We start from the raw sequence: 4,961 nt of genomic DNA, 5'->3' as shown, positions 1-4,961 counted from the left end.
AGAAAGCCTGCAGGAAGACTCAGCTCCATTTGTGCCAGTTCTCATTAATGTTCAACGAGCTAAGCTGCTTGACTCTGATTGGATATCAGCTAGCCAATGGCACCTTTAATTTAGTTAAAACATTTGTCACTTAACTATTGCCATACTTCACTATTTGATTTAATTGCTGATCAGTTACATAAAAGACCAGTGTTCAATCTAAAAAAAAGAGACAGAGATATCTGTATTGACTTCTCTCTTTCTTCTCTAAATTGACCCACTTACCTGTTTTTTTCCTTCTAATGATGAATTATGAATTGAATACATGAACCTTAAGCTAAGGCATTTTGTATTTTTTCTTTTAGAAATGTCTCTAACAAGGAAACTACCTCACAGTGTTCTTATTATTTATCTTCATCGCACTGTAAAACAAAAGAAATATAATTACACCTCTAAGGGTATTGGGGCTAAAACTAAGCAAAGTGATTTTATAAAGGCTTGGTGGTAAGAAGGTTTTCTTATCACTTGTTCTGATATTTAGAATCATTTTAAAAAATACTGCAATGACCATTTGTTTTTGTTTTTATATATTTGAGTGGTGTAGCCAAGGTCAATAGGGTTATGTGTCTGGGGCTTTCTGTCAAAATGTAAGTTTCTGTACGTGGTGCTCTGTTCTTTGTCTATTCAGCCATTGTGGCTATTACTGCAAATCCAGTTCCTGTGTTTCTCTCACACAAACCTCTGCTGCTGCAAATATATATAACACGACACTTCCTGCACTGGACAGTGTCCAACTGAGTTTCCAAGTAGCCCTAACAACAATAAATATTACAACATAATAAATACAAAAAGAGAGATTTCGATATCTTTCCTTTATTATAAATCAGGTCGAGGTGCTATATAAATACTGTATAGTCAAAATAATCAGTCTACAGAGAAATGTACAGAAATATAGAAACTGTGCCTTTAAACGAGCCGTCAGGACTTCATACAACTATAGTATATAAGTAGAAAGTGACGCTACAGTGCCGTTACAGTCATTGCCCGGCTGCAATGGCGGTGCAGAGACTTCAAGAGCGCAGATGCAAAGACCTTGAAACGCTGACCAATCAGAGCAGACTCAGCTTTTTTGGGAGGGAGGCTTAAAGACATAGGCGCTAAAATGGAGCCTTTCAGACAGAGGGCGATTACAGGTGGATAATATGAGAAAACTTTCCAGTGTTACCTGATGGACAGCACACAACTCTGGCCTGTCCTTTACAGCATGGAAACACATGTACAAGCTAACTGGATCTCCACATCGAAAGGTAAAGACGGAGCAGCACACTAGTCTGAACTGCTGCTGCAGTAGAGCCTCCACTTAGCAGCTTCACGAGCCAGCTCACAGTACAATCAGAGTTTTAGACCCACTGACCTGGGGTCAGGAAGTGGACCGTACTCTACTGAACTCAGTGTCCCACAAGCAGGGTCCAAAATGAACTTTTTCATCCACCAGCCAAAAGGCTAGTGAATGTTGACATTTTACCAGCCAATAGATTAACATTGTTTTGTGGATGGTAGATGGTGCTAGTTTTTCAGGGAACTTAAGAAAAGCAAAGTAAAAGTTAAGGATTTGAAGACTCTTGTGTTTCCCAGGTGTCCTGGATTACAGTACAGCCCTGTGTTTCCTACTGCTCTTCTAAATGGAAAGCCCACTCCACTTCTTAAAAAACCCCAAAGCAGAGCAAGCTGCAGGGTTAATGGGTTTACAAGCTGTGGCCTATGATAAGCTGAACATGTTTGGCACACAGCTTAGACTCATTAATAACGCCCCTCCTGAGGGGAGCTGCGGAAAGAGAAGAACGCCCACAAGAACTGAAATGTCTCCACAACTCACTTATGTCTGCTCTGGAATCTGCTAACTTACCAAAATAGATGTGTTCTTTGGAGAGGTATAGTCTGGAGGTGAATGGGACTGAACAGGAAACTTTTTAAAAGCAAAAAAAGTGCAGAATAATGTTGAACTGAAATGTAAGTCGATGCATGAGTTGCCAGGGCAACGACTCTTGCTATTACTAGTGACTGGAGTGTCAGAGAATTAGTGGCATATGTTTTATTTTAAAGGAATTTCTCTTTTTAATTAAAGCCTGTGCAGCTTGGAGTTACACTGACCCAGTCAAGTCTTTATTAGGAAAGCCCCAGATGTTCATTTACTACAGCTCCTGGAACCAGAACAGATTACAATTCATAATTAATCCCGATTTGGACAGGATAAGTTCAACAATAGGAGGTACGCTGCAACAACAACAAAAATCCACTTGGACTGACATTATCTAGTTTATCCAGATTTGAATCTTCAAATTTGAACTAGTTTAAAGCAACACTAGAGAACTTTTTGTACCTTTAAATAACGTTTCCAAAATGGTTTCAGTGGTTCATCAACTTATAAGAGGGTGAACGGCACTTCTCTGGTTATAACCACACTACGCAAGTTTGCCAGATCGGGTAGCGGATCTGTAGTTCCAATGAGACCTATTGGGACAATTCCACTTCCAACCTGTAGGGGGACCAAATAGATAAAGTTCCCTAGTGTTGCTTTAAGTGATGTCTTATGTTTGCAATGTAAATCAACTAAAATCATGATATTTTGTAAATATCAGTGGAATGGTCTGCCTTGTTTGGAGATATTGACAAAGGTTGTATTGAATATAAATGGAATTTTCCCATTGCACTGGCAGAAGACAACATTTTCTAGTGACATTATCAAGTACAACTGTATACACTGGCTGAGTAGAACTCCTCTTGACTATTAAACTAATGTTCATGTTTACAAATCCCCTTTAAGACTAAATCAATTTCAAACTGACATTTTTACAGTGTAGGGTGGTATAATTGTTACTGGCACATGTTAACAGTTTCAGTCCCGTCCATGTCTGTCAAGTCCGATTATAAAAGAAATAAAGGAAAACCAGTTGCAATCTAAATTTCTACCTGAAACCCCTTGAAAAACTGTACACTCAATGTGGCCTTGCTGTACAACAACCTTGCAAAAGTATGACGTTGCAGCTGTTCATTCACAAAGAGCCCAGTCATTACCCTAATCGGGGCCTCATGGTGCTGCAGATGCACATCTGGACATGAACGAGCCATAAAGAACCAAAACCATGCCTCCCTCTCCCGCCTACAGCAGCTGGAAGCCATCTGTACTGGACTGCTCCATTAGAGGTTCTGGAGAGGGGGAAGCGGTAAGAAATGTCTAACTCATGTCCATCTTGTGTTTTCTGACCTCCAAAGCAAAGGACATTTCACCTTATTCCTGACAACCGAGCCCGAAATTCAGAGAGCAGCAAAGTACAGTACAAAGTAAGTTTGTTGCTGTGCATAAATCAGAGAAAACACATCACATGCATGTTTGGAATGACTTCTCCCTGCAGTGGATACAAAAAGTCCACATGAAAAATGTTAAATGGGAGATGTGGTCCGTGTCAGAGGAAAGGGAATGGGGTGGTGTGTCAGGGCTGGTCGGTGATTGGGCGAGCTTTTTATCCACCCCCTTTTTTAAGTGCACCAAAAAGAGATGGTTGCAGGCCACAGTTTTAATGCATCTCACATTTACTCTTTAGTTAATATATTCAAAATTACTGGTGACTGATATCTGCTCCACTGCAGACAAAAGGTAACTTTAGATGAACAAAATGGAGGTTGGGTAGAGCGTGTTAGACATGACACTTATTACACCGCGGCCACGTATGCGGTTCGTAATTTGGTCATGAACAACCGAGTTGCTTGCTGTTGCTTGAATTTGTCTGATGAATTTGTCTGATGAATTTGGTCATCAACACGCCCACTTGCTTGCTGCGAATTCTTACTTTTTGGGCTCAAACAGACGGACTTTGCAGTAGGCAGCTGGCAGGGTAAAGACTGTTTAATGTCGGGATACACTTGCTATCTCTGCCATCGGGCTTAACTATGAAGGTCCAATATGGTGGAATATGTGAGAACTTCTCATGTTCAAATTTGCACTTTTAAAAAATATTCACACACGTGATCTGAATTTCTTGTCACACAAAGACGAAAAACACATGAGAGCTTGTAAAAAAAAAAGAAAACTTGTAAGTGGAAATTTGTACACTAGAAAATGTTCACACGCCTGTATTCTGAATGTGAAGTCATGGAAAAAAATATTCACAAATGTGTAGATTGATATTTACATGAACACAATGACAGCTGTAAACTTGTAATGCCAGTGTTTCCCGCACATTTCCACACAATCAACACCGGCCACCACATATTGCGTTTTGTTATTCTTGTCTTTTTTTCAATTTAAATTTAAAACACGCAGCGTAGGCTATTCGTTCAGTTCCTTTCCCTGCTCTCTTTTGTCTCTCTATCACTCACACGACTCTCTCACAAAGGCTACACATACAAACACACGCACACACACACAACCCCTCCCCTCCGTGCACACAGCGTCTGTCTCCATGAAAACGAGATAAGACGGCTGACGAAATTCAGAAGTTCACGAAAGGTTGTTATCTCGTGAACACCTTTACACAATCACACATTAAAAGTGCTATAAAACTATTTCACATTCTGAATACAATGTTGTTGACTCTTAGCAAACAAGCCATTGCGCCTGCTTTAGAAAGTTAACTAGTGGCAAGTTTGTGGTAAAAGGCAGTTCGATTGTCGAGGTCAAAACACTATATGTAGCAGTTGTGAATTAAATAATTATTATGAATAATGTTAAGTCATTTTTTTACTCTTGCACTGAATGTTTGCTGCTTCAATCGAGATGAGTCTTGAAAAGTATTTTCCGTGACTGAAACAAGCCCGTGTGGAGGATGAGGACCGGCCTGAACCGGAGGGGTCAGCCTGTAACAGAGTTACAGTCTGACCAGTGTAATTACATTATATTCATATTTTCAGGCTTCAACCAGTGCTGCTCAAGCAGAACGACAGGGTCAGGGAGAGAAACAGATAGATTTGTTTGGCATTGAAGA

General features: G+C 40.1%; 1 protein-coding gene across 1 annotated transcript in view; it reads right to left on the bottom strand.

Moving 5' to 3' along the window:
• slc16a10 (solute carrier family 16 member 10) overlaps nt 1-4,961 on the bottom strand; it is a 52,776-nt gene that overhangs the window by 26,770 nt on the left and 21,045 nt on the right. The gene's annotated exons all lie outside the window — the stretch shown is intronic.

Source organism: Etheostoma spectabile, chromosome 18, assembly GCF_008692095.1.
Source record: "Etheostoma spectabile isolate EspeVRDwgs_2016 chromosome 18, UIUC_Espe_1.0, whole genome shotgun sequence".
NCBI lineage: Eukaryota > Metazoa > Chordata > Actinopteri > Perciformes > Percidae > Etheostoma > Etheostoma spectabile.
Note: the sequence above shows the minus strand (reverse complement) of the source record. Positions and strands in the feature narration are given on the sequence as shown.